The 20,637-nt window shown below is 35.7% G+C and overlaps 1 protein-coding gene across 8 annotated transcripts in view; it reads right to left on the bottom strand.

Annotated features, from left to right (window-relative positions):
• LOC6038550 (serine/threonine-protein kinase Genghis Khan) overlaps positions 1–20,637 on the bottom strand; it is a 140,342-nt gene that overhangs the window by 110,219 nt on the left and 9,486 nt on the right. For 5 of the 8 annotated variants that reach the window (XM_038252851.1, XM_038252853.1, XM_038252855.1 and 2 more), the window contains exon 1: positions 15,808–16,470. The exons of 1 other annotated variant lie outside the window; for it this stretch is intronic. The gene's annotated coding sequence lies outside the window, so the exon portion shown is untranslated. Of the gene's footprint in view, positions 1–15,807; positions 16,472–16,803; positions 16,896–20,637 lie in introns of those variants that run through there. 2 more of the 8 variants (XM_038252849.1, XM_038252854.1) reach the window with 2 other exon arrangements.

The raw sequence follows: 20,637 nt of genomic DNA, 5'->3' as shown, positions 1-20,637 counted from the left end.
AAAGATTAGGAAATAACAGAGAAACTCAAGTAAATATCGTTTACTCATTGATGATCTTTTGAGAGCTCCAACGATATTTTCTCCATAATTTTTCACCTTGCTTCACTTTCGTCGATTGGATAAGTTCGTAAGAATGAAATTTTGATAGAATAAATTAGAAGCCATCAGTTACATACAAATTTGTGTACCTTTCACAATGTTATCCCCGTAAACTCCAGACAACGGAACCAACGAGCCAAACGTGTGTTTGCTCACAGCTCAGGGTCGGTTTTCATAATTGATAGAATTAGTTCTACCCCCGTAGTGACCTCTCTCCGGGTGGGCTCGTACTAGACACCGAAGCGTTAATGACTATTAGTACCAGGACCATGGCCAGGACGGTCGACCCCCGGGAGACATTTCCCCAGCAAAAGCTAGTTCCGTGCAAACTGTTGCTACTCCCGGGCTTCTCACTCCCAGGCTAGTCTAGCACACACCCAGGTCTTTATCTCATGCTTCGTGGTAATGCCAACAAGTTAGCAAGTAATGTCGTTAAAAAAGTAAACAACTGCAGCAAACTCTCGCTCTACCTGTACCGACAGGTGTGTGACAAGGCGCAAAGTTGGCGACATTTGCCCGGTGTGTAACTTTTTCCATCCTAGTTTGGTGTAGCCGGTCGCATGGATCGCACAAATAAAAATATTAATTTAACTTTGGCCATCATAGAGCGCCACCGTGCACCGATAATGTTGCCGACGATAACGAGATAACCAAGTTGGAATTACTACTGGGAGCTGATGGCCGTTGTCCACGTGATGATAAGCGTGGGCGGACATATCTGTGGGGCGATACTTTATCAAAGCTGGCAATTAGCAGTTGCAGACAATTGGAATGAGTCTCAAGGAGAGGTATTATCTTCGAAATGTGTGTATGAAATGAAGTTGGATCTTATTCTCATAAAATGAAATTATTACGCCTGAGCAGTGTTGCAAATGAGTGATATTGATATTGAGCTATCAATTGATTATCTCTGCAACCAAAAACATCCGAGAGTATAGCGGCCGTTCTTATAGCGAGATCTATTCTTGTGGCTCGTGATTCCCAGCAATGTCATTCTCTCCCTTTATCACTCCTCTCCTTTTCTTCGACCATGCGCTCTCACCGCTGAGTCTCTCAATCTCTCCGAAAACTGCAATGAGAGAACGCGAGATGGCGATTAGGAGCCGACTACGCATTACGTCCCGTTAAACTGCGTTTGCGAAATTGGTTTTGTGGCGACTTTTGTGGTTAAACGCTGTTGCGATAGGATGATCGTGGAAGCGGGAATGAGAGAAAAAAGGAAAATGTCAATCGCGAGTGTGTAAACACGAAAACGTGTTCATGTTCGGCAATGTTCGGCGCTGAGAGTTTCAATAAGGAGAGAAGAGCATTTGAGGCATGAATATTCAGGCGGGATAATTGTAGTTGCTGAGAGCTGATATTTTAACAACCTTGCACCTGAGAAATTCTCCAGATTTGTATTTTTTTGTATTTGTTGATCATGTTTAAGAGGGCTGAAAAAAGCATCGATTGCGCTAGTATTTAATCTGGTGTAAAATCTGGTACCGGAGATTTTTGTCAGCGATTTTTTGACATGGATGCTTTTTCTTTGAACAGTATTTTAAATTCTATTTTTTAATGCATTACAAAACTGTTCACCACTTGATTGAAAATGTTTGATTTTGTTTTCGATTGCAAATTTGAAGCATAAAATCATCACCATCCCAAGCTCTTGTGCAAAAGATACCTTTTTAAGTTCCACAAATAATATGTTTTTTTTTTTAAACAAGAAATAAGTTTTTTGAGAACTCAACTTTAAATAAAAGAAATAGGGTACGTTATCCATTAGTGGACCCCTTTCCTATAGTGGACCCTCTGAAGGGTTTTTAATGGAAAATTCAATAAAATCACAATTTCAAGCGTGTTGTTGTCTACAAATCTTTTATTTGGCATGTTCAGCATCATTTAGAACAATGATGACTGACATTGAATTGTCCTTTTCACCAAAATAAGTGTTTTGAGTTCGACATCTGAAATCAGCCATGGCCACTAGCATTTTCACAACATAACTGCATTTATATTTTATGATTGAATTAACCATCCAATCATTTTTTGACTGATTATTTAACTTCAGCAACTCGAAGTAATGTAAGTTTAAGGATATTTACTAAAATAAAGCGAAGAAATGCAATTTTCTAGCAAAAATTATGGGTGTCCAATATAGGACAACGAAAATCCAAACTTTTCCAAAAGTGGACCCTGTTAATTAAACCTTCAAAAATTATGAAAACTGTGTATTCAAGCAAAGTTTCTCTAAAACATACAATAAATGCTTGTTGTTATCAACCTAAACGCATATTTTTCAATTATGAGTATAAATATAGCTGTTTTCATGTTAAAAGTACGAATAATGCTGATGCCGTAAGAGTTTATAATTAATCAAAACTATAGTTAATTGTACTTAACTGAAGCACCATAATTGCAGTTTGAAATGATATTTTATAATAATAAATCAACAACAAAACATTCTTTTTCCAATAAACATGCGTGTTTTTATCAGCAACTGTAAACAATTCTATTGTTTAGTATCGGTCAACCATTTATGTAATTAATATGGAAAAATTTGCATCAAGATTACTTTTTTTAAATTATTTTTATGTTTACAGTGGTTTTTGAGACGTTTTCTCTGATCTTTTTCGGAAATAAATGTGTTTAAATGTCTGTTTGGTTTTTTGTTGTTTAAAGCCAAATTTGTTAACAAAAATATTGGTTTATGATGAAAAGTGAGCAAAATCCATCTTTTATTCATTATATCTATCATTAGACCTACACCATGCATCAAAACATCAAATATCGGTTAAATTTGGTATAAAATAACAGTTTGCCTATAGTGGACCCGGGTCCACAATCGGATTATGGACCCGGGTCCACTATAGGAAAAGGGGGTCCACAACAGGCAAAAAAAACTTTTTTTTTCAATTGGCTATTTTTCTGCTCAAAAACAAATAACTGATGAAACAAATAGTCAAAACTGTTCGAAAGACTTCAGTTTTCATTGTTTTGTACAAAGGGTTATGAAAAAGTGCTTAAAATATTGAAAATGTGTGAAAAATGTGCTTCGGCTCTACTAGGGGGTCCACTAATGGTTAAAATACCCTAAAAAAAATTATTAAAAAAAAAATATTTTTTTTATTAAAAAGAAAAATTAAAAAATCTTTTTTCCATGTGGCTTTTTTTGAATAGTTCAAATCATAACCTACAACTTTGTCGAAGACACCAAATTCGAACTTTCACATGCTCATTTTGTATCTCAGCCCTCAAAAGTGTATCAAAAAAATCCAGATATCCATTTTTAAACAAATTTTTGATCTTGACATAGCATTCGAAAAGATTTTTTTTAATTAAAAAAATGGAAGTTCTACTTGTATTATGTTACTTTTCCAATGATTTTAAAAATGTCATTTTGCAGGGCTGTGTTTTTTTTTACTATCGGAAACAAACATAAACAAAACAAGATAAAGGTAAATTAAAATACCGTCAACAGGGGTGACATTGGGTCACCGATTGGGTCATACAAATTTCTACATTTTTGTAGGACCCAATCTCACCCCAGACCCAATGTCACCCCTGATGACGGTACTTAAAATGCAACAAGAAAAATATAAGCCAAGAGAAGTAAAGTTGTTTGAACAACAAAAGTTTTTCAAAATGATTAAATGAAAAAAATAAAAAAAAATATTTCTTTTTGTAAACAAAAGCCATAGAAGTGTTTTTTTTTAATTATATTTTTTCAATTACCCTAACGTAAAAGCAAGCAAAAAAAATCCATTAACGGTGCACATCAACCAGAGCTTATGCACCCAGATTTTTATTACAGACATTTTAGTATCTTCAAAACTACGGTTACTATTGCAATATTTTGTTATTCATTCCCTAAAGTACTGTCCACAAAGCAATTTACAACAAAGTTTGACTAATTTTACAATCCCGTTATTGCAGGATTGAGTCCATAAGTTTGGCAAATTTGAAACAAGAAGACTACAACTTCCTTCGTTGCTGTGCACCCTTAATGCAACAACTTTTCCCTAGGCACAAAATTTCACAACTCTTACGTAAAATAACCATTTAGGTACTTTATTTCGCCCTTTGGAAAGTAGAAAACAACACGGTCCAGACTCGATTATCCGAAGGCCTTGGCAAAATTTCGCTTCGGATAATCGATTAATTTTTTTTTGGTTGTATTATTTTTGATTGTTGAGCTTAAATATGACCCCTAAACTACTGTAAAGTGATTTAGAATTTTTCAAAACAAGATGACAGCCAAAATGGTGGAGATGAAATAACGAAAAATGTATTTTTAATAGACAATAACCATTCAAATTTGACGAAAATGGGGTAGCAGAACTCGAATTTGATGTTAAAAGCAAGAAAACAAAAAAAAACACGAAAAAAAATGTTTGTTCATGATTCGATTATCCGAAGTCCTACTCAAACCTTCGGATAAACAAAAACTCGGATAATCGAGTCTGGACTGTACATGGGAAGTCACTGAGATCAAGTCAAATAACGCAACGGCTTTCGAAACTGATTTAATGAAAAATAAGCATTTTTGTAAGATTTAGGTGGACTTGGATAAACGAGGAACAATTACCAAGTGTCAAAATAATTCGCTAACTCAAATAATTCTCAGATACCTCTTGAATTCAGCTAAATAAAAATATAATAAATCCGACCATAAACTTAACTCAAACTGCCTACGGTTTGCATTGAATTTCCTAAAACATAAAGCGCAGAATTTTCGCAAATTAAGCAAGCTCAACGCTCCCGTTGCCTCGCCGCCGCGTCCATCGGAATGTCTGGAACGATGCCCAAATTTGTTGCCACATTCTCCCACGTCCAAGTTAACCGTGCCAAATTCTCTGCCCGCAGAAGCAACTTACCTACCTACCTACTTGCTATATCCCCGCGTAAAACGACGAAAAATAAACAATTAAAATTTATTTGCCCGCTGCCAAGATGACAAAATATTCAGATCACAAAGCGCATCTATTTTTGTCTTTTCCGGCCCTTTGGGGGCCAGTTTTGAATTTTCATTTATTTTGGTTTGAAAATTCGAAAGAAAAAGTGTTTTTACATTATTTTTTTAATCACAATTTAATTCCTCGATCTTATCTAATCTATGCTGCGTTTGTGTTTAATTAGATAAACAAATTGATTCTTTACAAAAAAAGTTCAATTTTCTACATAATCTTCGAAGACCGAAAGGGACACTCTGTTGTAAATCCGTCACGCAACTAAAGAAAAGGTAACCAAGTGTAATAATAATCGGACGCGCGCGTCTCGCGAGATTCCACCAGTCAGTTATTTCAGACTTTTGTGTTTTTATTCTGGCGAATGTAGCTGCTACTGGTTTGCGCGACGGCTTTATTTACTCAATTTAAAAATAATATTATTTCGCACGTTTTTACATTAAAAATAAGGTGGCCAAAGTGTTCTGTGCCGCCATGACTCGCCGAGAACGCGTTGCGCAAAAGCTTTTGTGTTGGAGAATGTTTTGGGTAGGTATATTTAGTGCAAAATGTGATGATCTATAAACTGGCGGGGCATGGCCCTCGTGGGGGCCCCAGGGGTAAGTGTCCGCGAGGGCCTGTATGGCGATTCTGCGAGTGCGATTTTATGGACCAGCGGCGGCGCAATTACTCTCCGGGTGTGCACGGTGGGGCCACTTTGTAAATAAAGTCGAAAACAAGGTTTTGAATTAGTGTTCAACCTGGGATCTGAACTTTTGAAAACTAACATTCACGAATCCCTGTTTACAAAATAAATACCGAGAGAATGTGAAGATTTCACAAAATCTCAACCGGTGTTTCAAAATCCTGCTAGCGTAAATTTCACTACCAAAGCAAACAAACTACCTTTGATCTTCTAATCAATTTAGAAACCACAAAGATGAGAGTCCGTAGCAGCTGCGGATGTTGCTGGGCCCACCGCAGCATCTCTTCTCATCTTTGCAGCGATTTTTGATCGAAAGAAAACTTTGAAAAACCGCCGTTTTCCACTATACAGAACCACAAGAGCACAAGACCGTGTGTATGGAACGACGACGTCGCGACGCCAGGAAAATAAAATAAATATTGCCCCTCCCGTGTTAGTAAACATCGTTTATTATTAGGTTATGGTCGTGGGCACTGTAAAATCGGACAGGAAAGTGGCTGCCTGGTGGAAATGGTCACCGTCCGGTCATACGACTCGAAGAAAACGGTTCGAGATGTTTATGGGCAGCTCAGAAGAAGGTGTTCTGACGACATCGCGCGCATTCCACCGTGCTCGTGAGGAGGACTCAAGTGTCCAAGGCCGCCGTGCGCGTTCAACGTAATGACGACGGGTTGTGACATGGATTTGGCTCAACCTTTTGTGCGCGCCACTAAGTCTAACGCACAAAACTGATAAGCAAATCTGGAGCGCGCTTCCTTGAGCTTACACACGTTAGTAGAAATGCTTTGGTGGCGCTAAGTCCATCGCAAACTGATAAAATTGATATCGACTCAGTCGCGGCTTATTTGATGTTACGGTAAAGCGTTGTAAAATGTAGATACTTTTATTTAGAAAATACTTTGATGTTTTTGTAATTAATGACGATAAAAGGGATTTCTACAGAACTGTGTGTTGTCAACCCGAGCATGGGTAAATAACAAGGGAAATGCGTAATAATACCTTTCTCTGGTATCAATTCCAAATGTTGGTATTCCTGGACCCTTTAAAAATTTGTCTTGAGGATTATGCAAGAGCAAAATGGGGTATCATACCAATTTAAGGTATTGTTTTGATATTGCAAAATTGCAGAATTTGTCAATGGTCGAACACCACATTTTGGTATTCTTTTGGTATTACAGTATTTTATCAAATTCCTCTGAAACTATGGGAAAATTTTGACCAATTTTGACAAAATAATTAATTTTGCGCTAAAATGATGTCTCAAAGCGAATGCTTTCATTGAAAACCGGAAATTTCAAACTTGATTTTAAACATTTTTGATATACCCCCTATAGAAATGACTTAAAATTGTGGAAAATTTTCTATGTCAGGATGGCACATTTTTGTATTATTTTGGTATTAAAATGTTTTACCGAATTCCTCTGAAACTATGGGAAAATGTTGACCAATTTTGACAAAATAATTAATTTTGCGCTAAAATGATGTCTTAAAGCGAATGCTTTCATTGAAAACCGGAAATTTCAAACATGATTTTAAATATTTTTGATATACCCCCTATAGAAATGACTTGAAATCGTGGAAAATTTTCTAAGTCAGAATGCCACATTTTGGTATTATTTTGGTATTGAAGTGTTTCATCAAATTCCTCTGAAACTAAGGGAAATTTTAATAAATTTTGACGAGATAAATAATTGTGCGCTAAAATGACATGAAACTCAAAAATGTTAAAGCTTATTTACAATTTTTTTTAATGTCATATGGATCATTTCCGTTTTTTCACTAACTGCAACTGTTGCACTAAAAATGGTATGAAAATACCAAATTTTGGTATTTCTTGTGCAAATACCAGCGACCGAAATGTGCTCTTGGTTGCCCAGTAATAGATGGTAAAATACCATGAAATCATACCAAATTCATGTATGTGGAAGACCACAGGAATACCACGATCTGATTTTCCAAGTGCGCGAGAATACCTAAAAATAAAACCATGGCAAAACCAAGTTTTGGTATTCAAGCAATGCTCAAAAATCCAGAAGACCTCAACTTGGTATTGAAATGGTTTTATTTTGTGGTATTATTTTACCTTTGGAATAACATGGATTGGTATTGTTGTGCCCTTCCACATACAAGACTTTGGTATGATTTCATGGTATTTTACCATCTATTACTGGGCAACCAAGGGCACATTTTGGTCGCAGTTATTTGCCCAAGTAATACCAAAATTTGGTATTCCCGTGTTATTTACCCCTGCTCGGGAATACAGTCAACCAATTGCTGCTCCCTTATTGACGAATAGCTCAAATTACAGAAAAAAACAACCTAAAAATTGTGATAGCTAATCATTATCACTGTTGAATCTTACACCGACAACTATGATAGTTGCATCCTTACAGTCCAGCCGTCTACACGTTAGTTCCACAGAGTCACTACCAGAGAGAACTACTAAAGCTTTCGAGTTCAACCATTACATGAAATTTCTGACCTTACATAATGTTGATTAAAATTTTATCGACCTCCAAGCAATTTCATCTATAGAATAATAACAACTTTAGTCTTTCTGTTTCCAAGTATTCCCAAAATCTTAATCAAAAAAGAAACATTCCCCAACAAACACTCGACGCAAGCTCTCGAAACTTCAAATGCTTCCTCGCGACATGTTTCCTGCAACCGACGTTTTCCTGAAAGACAGCCTGGGCGCCAATCTCAGGTCAGGCAAAGTCTTACGCAAAAATTCTGTCTTCTAAAATTGGTTCGACATTTGGTTCACTTTTTACACTGTCGTTTCTTTTTCAAGTTCTGGCGGCGGCGGCCGGCGCCGTTTGTTTTCCACTACTACAGACTACTAGCTACTTCTACTAGCGGTACACGGCACAGGTCGCCTCCCCTCCTGTTGTTGTCGTTGTTGGCGGCTATTAAAAAACTTTCAACAACTCTTTTGCTCGTTTACTTACTGCCCGAAGGTATACTTTGCCAACCCCCTTTTTTCTGGCTGTGTCTCCGCGAAAAACGTGTGTTTGACCGACTGTATGTGCATTTCAGTTGACAAATTTTGTGCTCTTTTAAAGTTAGTAGGAAGTTGTCATAAAACTAAGACTTGAATAATCTTTTTTGCTAAAAACATAAACTGCTCAAATTTAATTTCCCCAAAACTTATAAATTCTTTCAGCGAAGATCAATCCCCAAGCAGATAACGAAGACCACGTACTGCACCGCATTAATTCAGCTCCCGTAATCGAACGGCGACATTATTCTCAATTCCCAATTTCCCCGTCAACAACACACAAAATCGTGACATCATTAGAGTGCACACACACACTTCTCTCGATTTTTTCGCGTTCTCTCAGTTACACATATATTTCCAGGCCCCGGCGATCATCAAACCACACACACGAAACCGAATTCCAAACGGTACTCAACCAACCGCGATCCGACCCAGCAGACAGCGAGTACTGGTTCACCGATCGACGACGACGACGAGAGGGTGTCACGTCACGCGGCACAGGTAAGGCATAATTGTCGTTCCTGAATACTACTATGCTAGTTCTCGTTTGATGAGCTTTGTGTATTGTAGAGATACATGCCACTAACCACAATCCTCTGGGTTTTGTGTTTGTGAGTCTTGTTCTAATGGTTATGTTTATGGTTATGGCAGGTAGAGAAATTGAAACAATTTTCGTTCAAGAGATTCATAAATGTTTCTTTTTAGCATAAAAAGGTTGTCCGAGCAATTTTGATTTCATTAGTTTTTGGACTAAAGAAAAAAATGTTGTATTTAACAAAGTATCAATACAGGTTTAAAATATCTATTATTCATAGATAGTAATATCCAGCAATTTTTTAGAGTAGTTAATGGCCAAGAAGGTTAAAGCTGCCAGAAATAAATGAATTAACAACTGAGCAATTCTCTACAAAACCGGCCGATTTCGACCATTTTTATTTTTTGTATTTTTTGATTTGGCTCAAACTTTGTGGGGGCCTTCCCTATGACCAAAGAAGCCATTTTGCATCATTAGTTTGTCCTTATAAATTTCCATACAAATTTGGCAGCTGTTCATACAAAAATGGTACGTATGTATTCGAAAATCTGTAACTTTTGAAGGATTTTTTTAATCAATTTGGTGTCTTCGGCAAAGTTGTAGGTATTGTTAAGGACTATTTAGAAAAAAATAGGTACACGGTAAAAAAAATTTCCCGATTTTTTTATTAACTTTTCACAAAACTCAAATTCCCAAAATACGTATTTTTGATTTTCGAGATTTTTGATATGTTTTAGGGACAAAAATCCGCAACTTTTGAGCTATAGAGAAACATGGTCAAAATCTGCCGCCGAGTTATGTTTTTTGAAAAACTGTTGATTTTGGAAAAATCGAAATTTCATACATAAAATTTTTTTGACCTCATTTTTTATGCAAAATTGAATTTGCAATCGAAAAGTACTTTACAGATTTTTTGATAAAGGGCTCCGTTTTCAAGATATAGCCACCGAAAGTTTGATTTTAGCGAAATATTTGCAGTTTTTCAATTTTTAAAAATAGTGACCATGAGTGACCATTTCTAAAAATATTTTTTTTGAAATGTTCAGAAAATTTGCTATAAAATTGTCTAAGAGACATTGAAGATTGGACCTCCGGTTGCTGAGATACAGGGGCCTAAAGAAAAAGAAACACGAAAATTGAAGTTTTCTAAGTCTCACCCAAACAGCCCACCATTTTCTAATGACGATATCTCAGCAATTAATGGTCCGATTTTCAATGTTAATACATGAAACATTCGTGAAATTTTCCGATCTTTTCGAAAAAAATATTTTGAAAAAAAATAAATCAATACTAGCATTTTTAATGGGCATAATATTCAAAGTTTGGCCCTTTTAAAATGTAAGTCTTGATTTAATTTTTTTCAAAATATTTTTTTCGAAGAGATCGAAAAATTTCACGAATGTTTCATGTATTAACATTGAAAATCGGACCATTAATTGCTGAGATATCGTCATTAGAAAATGGTGGGCTGTTTGGTGACTTAGAAAACTTCAATTTTCGTGTTTCTTTCTTTAAGCCGCTGTATCTCAGCAACCAGAGGTCCAATCTTCAATGTCTCTTAGACAATTTTATAGCAAATTTTCTGAACTTTTCAAAAAAATATTTTTAGAAATGGTCACTCATGGTCACTATTTTAAAAATTGAAAACTGCAAATATTTCGCTAAAATCAAACTTTCGGTGGCTATCTCTTGAAAACGGAGCCCTATCAAAAATCTGTAAAGTACTTTTCGATTGCAAATTCAATTTTGCATAAAAATGAGGTCAAAAATTTTATGCATGAAATTTCGATTTTTCCAAAATCACTAGTTTTCAAAAATCATAACTCGGCGGCAGATTTTGACCATGTTCTCTATAGCTCAAAAGTTGCGGATTTTGTCCTAAAACATATCAAAAATCTCGAAAATCAAAAAATACGTAATTTGGGAATTTGAGTTTTTGTGAAAAAAGTTAATAAAATAATCGGGAAATTTTTCCGTGTACCTATTTTTCTAAATAGTCACAATACCTACAACTTTGCCGAAGACACAAATTGATCAAAAATTCCTTCAAAAGTTACAGATTTTCGAATACATACGTACCATTTTGTATGAACAGCTGCCAAATTTGTATGAAATTTATATGGACAAACTAATGATGCAAAATGGCTTCTTTGGTCATAGGGAAGGCCCCCACAAAGTTTGAGCCAAATCAAAAAATACAAATAAAATCCATTTCCGGTTTTGGTAGAGAATTGCTCAACTACAAAAACATCTAGCAATCAAATCATTTCAACAATCTGGGTTTTTTCCCTTTTTTCCAATAATTTATTAGGATATGAGCAATTCCGTCTGGGATCGAACCCAGGCCGACTGGGTGAGAGGCAACCACGCTTACCCCTACACCACGGTCCCGGCTCCTTTTGACAGCTGTCCATACCAAATTGGTACGTAAGTATTCAAACAGCTGTAACTTTTGAGTGAATTTTCTGATCAATTTAGTGTCTTCGGCAAAGTTGTAGGTATTGTTGAGGACTATTGAGAAAAAAAGGGACCTGGAAAAAAAATTGCCGATTTTTTAATTAACTTTTTTGTCACAAAAACTCAATTTCCCAAAATATTTATTTTTTGATTTTCGAGATTTTTTTATATAACAAAAACCCGCAAATTTTGAGCCATAGAGAAGTATGGTCAAAAAATCTTCCGCCGAATTATGAATTTTAGAAAAAAAAATAGTGACTTTTGGAAAAAATCCAAATTTTATGCAAAACAAATTTTGACCTATTTTTTATGTAAAATTGAATTTGCAATCGAAAAATACTTAACAGATTTTTTGATAAAGGGCTCCGTTTTCAAGATATAGCCACCAAAAGTTTGATTTTAGCGAAATATTTGCAATTTTTTCGATTTTTTAAAATAGTGACCTGGGTGATGAATAGAGAGAATGCGTTACGTGATTTTCGAATGATCCCACTTTGTTTACATCTACAAAGTTGGAGGCTGTGCAAGCACAAGCATGACTTTTTTCTTACTGGTAAATGAGCTGTTTTATAATCAGTAGTATGTGTTTTATTTTGTCTAGTTATTGACATTATTTTTGTGCGTGTTTTCAAGTTTTGATCGGTTAGTTAGAAGATGTTTTTCTTTTTTACGGGTGACGAAGAACTGCGGTGAGAGTGTCATTCAGCGCTGTCGCAGATAAATTGACTTGACTTCAACTCCAAGTTCTCAAAAGCCACACTTTTTTTTTCTTGCAAAAAAAAATATAATTTTTAATGATCGATAACAATACTCTCTGGGTAATTCTCCGCCAACTCACACAGCAGTTGCCCCGACCCCTCTTCGATTTGCGTGAAACTTTGTTCTAAGGGGTAACTTTTGTCCCTGATCACGAATCCGAGGTCCGTTTTTTGATATCTCGTGACGGAGGGGCGGTGACCCCTTCCATTTTTGAACATGCGAAAAAAGAGGTGTTTTTCAATAATTTGCAGCCTGAAACGGTGATGAGATAGAAATTTGGTGTCAAAGGGACTTTTATGTAAAATTAGACGCCCGATTTGATGGCGTACTCAGGATTCCGAAAAAACGTATTTTTCATCGAAAAAAACACTAAAAAAGTTTTAAAAATTCTCCCATTTTCCGTTACTCGACTGTAAAAAATTTTGGAACATGTCATTTTATGGGAAATTTAATGTACTTTTCGAATCTACATTGTCCCAGAAGGGTCATTATTTCATTTAGAACAAAATTTTTTCATTTTAAAATTTCGTGTTTTTTCTAACTTTGCAGGGTTATTTTTTAGAGTGTAACAATGTTCTACAAAGTTGTAGAGCAGACAATTACAAAAATTTTGATATATAGACATAAGGGGTTTGCTTATAAACATCACGAGTTATCGCGATTTTACGAAAAAAAAGTTTTGAAAAAGTTGGTCGTCGTTGATCATGGCCGTTCATGGTCACCCGCGACAGACACGGACGACGAAACAAAGAGAAACGCAAAAAGTAACTTTTTCAAAACTTTTTTTCGTAAAATTGCGATAACTCGTGATGTTTATGAGCAAACCCCTTATGTCTATATCTCAAAATTTTTGTAATTGTCTGCTGTACAACTTTGTAGAACATTGTTACACTCTAAAAAATAACCCTGCAAAGTTAGAAAAAACACGAAATTTTAAAAAGAAAAATTTTGTTCTAAATGAAAAAATTACCCTTCTGGGACAATGTAGATTCGAAAAGTACATTAAATTTCCCATAAAATGACATGTTCCAAAATTTTACAATCGAGTAACGGAAAATGGGAGAATTTTTAAAACTTTTTTAGTGTTTTTTTCGATGAAAAATACGTTTTCTCGGAATTCTGAGTACGCCATCAAATCGGGCGTCTAATTACATAAAAGTCCCTTTGACACCAAATTTCTATCTCATCACCGTTTCAGGCTGCAAATTATTGAAAACACCTCTTTTTTCGCATGTTCAAAAATGGAAGGGGTCGTACCGCCCCTCCGTCACGAGATATCAAAAAACGGACCTCGGATTCGTGATCAGGGACAAAAGTTACCCCTTAGGACAAAGTTTCACGCAAATCGAAGAGGGGTCGGGGCAACTTTTCCCGATTTCGTGTGAGTTGGTAGAGAATTACCCCTCTACTTTTGGCGAACAGTAAATTGGTTCCACTTTGACAGTTCAAAATTGAGGCCGTTTTGCGAACAACTATTCAGCACCCAGAAAGTGACCATGAGTGACCACTTCTGAAAATATTTTTTTTTAATTTTAGAAAATTTGCTATAAAATTGTCTAAGGGACATTGAAGATTAAACCACTGGTTGCTGAGATACAGCGGCTTAGAGAAAATGAAACAGGAAAATTGAAGTTTTCTAAGTCTCACCCAAACAACCCATCATTTTCTAATGGCGATATCTCAGCAACTAATGGTCCGATTTTCAATTTTAAAACATGAAACATTCGTGAAATTTGTCGATCTTTTCGAAAACAATACCTTTAAAATTTTTGAATCAAGACTAACATTTCAAAAGGGCCAAATATTCAATATTACGCCCTTTTGAAATGTTAGTCTTGATTTAAAAAATCAAAATATTCTTTTCCTTCGTTTTTTTTTTTGCGCAAGAGTTTGGGATGGTGCAAAATCTAGTACCGGAGATACGTAATTTTTATATATATATATTTTTTTTAATTTTTGGAAAAAAATAAATATTGCCAAACAAATTTAAAATAGTAGTTTATGCAACATGTTGCAAAAAGAATATTCAATATTACGCCATTTTGAAATTTTAGTCTTGATTTTAAAAAATCTAAATATTGTTTTCCCACGTTTTTTTTTGCGCAAGAGTTTAGGATGGTGCAAAATCTGGTACCGGAGATACGCAATTTTTATTTTTTTTTTAAATTTTTGATTTTTTTTCAATTTTTGGAAAAAAATTAAATATTGCCAAACAAATTTAAAATAGTGGTTAATGCAACATGCTGCAAAAAGAATATTCAATATTACGCCCTTTGAAATGTTAGTCTTGATTTAAAAAAAAACAAAATATTTTTTTTCCTTCGTTTTTTTTGCGAAAGAGTTTAGGATGGTGCGAAATCGGGTACCGGATTTACGATATTTTTATATATTTTTTAAATTTTTGTTATATTTTTTTTAATTTAGGAAAAAAATTAATATTGCCAAACAAATTTAAAATAGTAGTTTATGCAACATGTTGCAAAAAGAAGATTATTTCAGATTATTTAGATCAAGAGTTTTTTTTTTCGTAAAATCGCGATAACTCGTTATGTTTATAAGCAAACCCCTTATGTTTATATATCATTTTTTTTGTAATTGTCTGCTCTACATCTTTGTAGAACATTGTTAAACTCTAAAAAAATAACCCTGCATGATAAGAAAAAAACACGAAATTTTTAAATGAAGATTTTTGTTCTAAATGAATAAATGACCCTTCTGGGTCAATGTAGATTCGAAAAGTACATTAAATTTCCCATAAAATGACATGTTCCAAACTTTTTTTTTTACAGTTGAGTAACGGATAATGGCAGAGTTTTTAAAACATTTTTAGTGTTTTTCGATGAAAAATACATCCCTTTAACACCAAATGTCTATCTCATCACCTATTTTTAGCATGTGCAAAATTGAAAGGGGTCGTACCGTCCCTCCGTCACGAGATATCAAAAAATGGACCTCGGATTCGTGATCAGGGACAAAAGTTACCCCTTAGGACAACGTTTCGCGCAAATCGAAGAGGGGTCGGGGCAACTGCTGTGTGAGTTGGCGGAGAATTATCCACTTATGAAACATTTGACTTCTGTTACTATGGAATAAACAAAGATTATTTTTTCAATATACGAAAACATTACAAAACACTGAAACTTGACTAACACTAGAAAATGCATCGATTGGTGTAAAATATCCAACTTTTTCAACTACTCAAAATTTTCTTAGCAAAACTATAAACTGGAATTGGACTGTCAATACACTGACTATTCCAAATGACCCTCATTACCCTAAACCCAAAATCCACCCAACCTCCCCCCGAAAAGTAGAAACTCACTCGACTGGCTGTGGCTGGTTGTCACGCGTTCGTTGTGTCACAAAACACACGTCTCTCACGACTCACACAACTGGAAGCGAAATCTCACATCTCACCCGCGCTGCGCTGCTCATGCCAAGTTTGTACCAATCTGCGCCCGATTTACCCCTGCGGTGGTGGCGCTTTCCGATACTCTTTCTCACCTCCTCACCTCTCCACCTCTCACTTGACTTCTTTCAGAGAAATCCGCTAGTCACTGCTGCCTGCTGCTGCTCTTTTGGGTTGGTTGTGGTATTTCGCTGTTTTTTTTTTTCTCCCTCCCTGTGATGCGCGAGAGTAGTGTGTTTACTTCACGAGATTTCATTCACTGCTGCTGCTGCTCACCGTAGACACCTTTTGCCTATAATGCTTCTTTTCCATATAAATCTCGTTTGATTCTTTCACTTTCCGTCGCACAATCCGGTTTTCAGACACATTCCTGCTCCCCGCTTGAAAACCGCTCGAATTGCTCAAACTGGTGGAATTGATTTTTATTTTATTTGCTGCAGATTGTGCTTCCTTTGTGGGGTCACTTCTTCTTCCTCAACTTGATGTTTTGTGAAGATTTGGGAAGCCGAAAGCACACACAAATCACTTCTCACTGATGTAATCCACGCAGTGAACCCGGAACCGGAACCACAAATCGGTCAACCTGTCCCAGCGGGGAGAGATCAAAACCAGACAAACCCTACACTTTCCACTCGGTCTCTATGTGGTCCACCCCACACACAACACTACAGCCAAGACACTGCTGAATGGAAACTAAAAACAGCCCAAAGACTTCCCCCTTTCTCTCCGGCGAACAACGACGTGTGTATGCAAAAAAAAACCTCATTCATTAGCCAAAATCACTCCGATACATGCACCACCAGCAAGCTGCTTCTTCTTCATCTTCAACTACTCTTCTTCTTCTACAACCGATAGTTTTGCGGTTTTCACCCTCCCCCCTCCGGAAGGGTCGCGAACTTTAAATTTTACCTATAACCTGACCTGCTGAACGGGAGGTCCTCCCCGGACTGTGCTCACCTCTACTGCGCTCGGCGGTACTTTCTTGACTGGCAAAAGGAGAGCCAGCTCTACGGCGACGGCGACCAGATTTTACTATACGGCGACGACGACGACGGTGCAGACCACGAGACTCAGCGCTCACGCAAGTGAGAACACCACCAGTGAGCAGTAGAAAATGGGGAGTTGGTGGGTTTAGTGGGGGGAGGGGGTCCTATCCCCCCTCATTGGTAGGGTAGGTTGGGGTCGGATTTTTCTTTTAAATAGCTTATAGTGACGATTTTCGATTAGATCTCACGTGCATTACAATGTTTTATTCAAAGTTATTCTTTGTCTTTTGTAATTCCAGAGGTTTTTTTTAAAGAAAAGGTCATATTTTTATAGGGCCTTTTCAAAAGAATACTTTAGAATTGTAACTCAGAACTATGGCATCCAAATTTTGGAAAAACATGGAAAGAATGGTTGCATGCTCAAGTTTTTGTTTTCGAATCGAATGGGGGCCATCCATAAACCACGTGATCACTTTTTTGTTATTTTTAGATGTCTATACTGCCCATGATCGCATAAATGTCCCATATGCAAAAACAGCAAACTGAGAAAAACGCATTTGAAGTTTGTCCCACACATAAGGCTACGTGTTAAGTTTTCACGAAAAAACTAGATTTCCTCCCGATTTCTAGAACAAAGTACTGGATGTTATAGGCTCTATAGAAAGAGCACACGATTTTGAACCAAACTGCATCAATAACTCAAAAGTGCTGAAAATGCATATGGGACATTTATGCGATCATGGGCAGTATATTAGACAATTGTCCATACAAAAAAAAGTTTTTTGTATAAAGCGTGAACAATCGCCAGGATTATTCAATGATTAAAAAACTGAAATAATAATCATTTTATTAAAATTTTATAATTTTGACAGTGAATGCTGAACAAAATTTAGACAAAATTAAAACAAAATTTAAATAAAATTAAAACAAAATTTAAACAAAATTTAAACAAAATTCAAACAAAATGTAAACAAAATTTGAACCAAATATAAACAAAATTTCAACAAATTAAAACAAATATACACAATATTTAAACAAAATTTAAACGAAATTTAAACAAAATTTAAACAAAATTTAAACAAAATTTGAACAAAATTTAAACAAAATTTAAACAAAATTTAAACAAAATTTAAACAAAATTCAAACAAAATGTAAACATAATTTAAACAAAATTCAAACAAAATTTAAACAAAATTTTAACTAAATTTAAACAAAATTTAAACAAAATTTGAACAAAATTTAAACATACTTTAAACAAAATTTCAACAAAATTTAAACTAAATTTAAACAAAATTTGATCAAAATTTGAACAAAATTTAAACAAAATTTAAACAAAATTTAAACAAAACTAAAATAAAATTTAAGCTAAATTTTTATTTTATTTTTTCAAATTTTAACAAAATTTCAACAAAATGTTTTTAAATTATAACATTAAATTACATGAAAATTTTATTTGTCCTGTTTATTACGTTTCCTATCTCCGGTTGATAAAATAAATATTTGTGTAATTAACCGGCTCCGTGGCTTAATGGTTACGGCTTCTGCCTCACAGGCAGAAGGTTCAGGGATCAAATCCCAGTCGGTACCTTTGAAATAGAGACGTGGCGTTACATCGTTCTGCCATCTGGTTTTTAAGTGCTACTAAACGATACAAGTGCTAGAGTGGAAAAATGCTGAGTCATCGGCTAAAAATAGACGGCGTCCTATCTTGCCCAGCAAAATGAAGTCGATAAAGTAGTCGGTTTCGATGAGAAAACGTGGTCTAAAAATAGCGTCGCCATCCCCCTATAGGGGGATGGCGTCGCTATTTTTAAACCACGTTTTCCACTTTTTCTCATCGAACCGACTACTTTATCGACTTCATTTTGCTGGGCGAGATAGGACGCCGTCTATTTTTAGAAGGTGACTCAGCACTTTTCCACTCTTGCACTTAAAAAAAACCAGATGGCAGCACGATGTAACGCCACGTCCCTATTGGAATCAGGAATTTGAACTTTGAATATGAACAAAAACGAAAATGAATCTGGTGGGATTCGAACTTCACACCTTTGGATTGGTGGTCTGGGACGCTAGGCAGTCGGCCATCAGAAGGTTTACACTCTAGCAATGAATTGATCCGTAGTGTTGAAACATGTTATCTTCTCATATTAAATACGCGCTGATCCCTGATTTGCCTGAGGGGATTGGAAGTCTAAATATAGATCGAGTTTCCTTCAGATGCTTGCTTCTATGTTTAGGCGGGGCCGGATAATGCCCAGCGACCTCGGAATTGGACCGCAAGGAGCTCTGTCATTCTGCAATGGGTCGTTGGAAGCAGCGCGAGGGCTACGCCACGTCCCGGGACTGAGATAGGTTGTATCAGCATACGGCATATACAAAGTCTGATACAAACTATACTTTCCCATAATATCGCTACCAGTTAGCGGGTATTGGATTGGACCACACACACACACACACAATCGCCAGGATTATTCAAAATTTCGAACAGCTTTCTAATTTGTATGGAGACTTCCCGAGCTGGGACAAATAACAAGAAAAATACTTTTTTTAATCTATACTAAAGTTTGGTATTCGTGAACCTCTTGGAAAAAATCTCAAGTCTCAGTTGGGTCCTCAAATTAAGCTTAAATTGCAGATACTATTGCTCACAACTATTAAGCTATTTTCTGAGTAGAATGACCCTTTGTACGACCACAAAAGGTTTTAAATGGATTTTTAAATCAATTTTGAAAAATTAACTTCATGGCCTTTGTTGACAGAAAGTATTTGACAGTTTTTTTTTGCAAGGGGACCATAGTTAATCCATCGTAAAATGTTGTCATATCATCTATTTATTTGCATACTGATCAAAAAGTGGCTTTAGGACCCTTTTGAAGAGCAAAGTTTGGTCTCATACAAGTTTTAGGTATTTTTCTGATACAGAGAAACCTCTTTTTACGCGGTGGCGTTACGCTTTATTTCGTCGATTTCTCTTAAACCATACAATATTTTTGCATGCTTCAAAAAACCTGTTGTAGAACTAAACAAAACCTACAAACTGCTTTTAAAAGATTGCAAAAATGATTCGTCGTTCCAGAGAAATCGTTGAAATAAAAAGCGTAACGCCACCGCGTAAAAAGAGGTTTCACTGTATTGAAAAATAAAAGAAATGTAGAAGTTTGGATACCAAATTTTGATATATTTTTTTCATTTTGTTACCAAATTCCTCTGAAAATATGGAAGAATTTTGACCAATTTGACAAGGTCATTAATTTTTCATCAAAATGACATTTAAAAAATAACGTCTTCATTAGAAATAAAAAAAAATGAAAAATTGCATTTTTTTATTTTCGATGCGTTTTGCCCTCATGGAAATTGCTAAAATCATTGTAAATTTTTTAATTCAGTTTCTAACTGAACATCTCTGAAACTATAGGAAAATTCTTACTAGGAGCAGCCGAGGCTGAATGTTTAAGGCGTTCGCTTTGTAAGCGAAAGGTTCTGGGTTCGATTCCAATCTTGCTCCCAACGAGAAAGTTAAGGACATAGAAATACTTGAAAGAAACGCTGAAAATATGAACGAAAAATCTAAATTGCTATCAACGGGGATCGATCCCCAGTCCTTTGAATTGGTAAGCAAAAATTAGAGCGCCCAATTTCCTGTCCCGGGAATTCCCGGGATTTCCCGAAAAAAATATTTACCGTTTCCCGGGATTTTTTAAATTCCCGGGAATTCCCGAAATTCAAGCGGAAGTATAAATTTTCCTAACTTTTTGTA

This window comes from Culex quinquefasciatus, chromosome 2 (genome assembly GCF_015732765.1).
Source record: "Culex quinquefasciatus strain JHB chromosome 2, VPISU_Cqui_1.0_pri_paternal, whole genome shotgun sequence".
In the NCBI taxonomy this organism is placed as follows: Eukaryota; Metazoa; Arthropoda; class Insecta; order Diptera; family Culicidae; genus Culex; species Culex quinquefasciatus.
The sequence above is the reverse complement of the archived record's forward strand: the minus strand, read 5'-3'. Positions and strand labels throughout refer to the sequence as shown.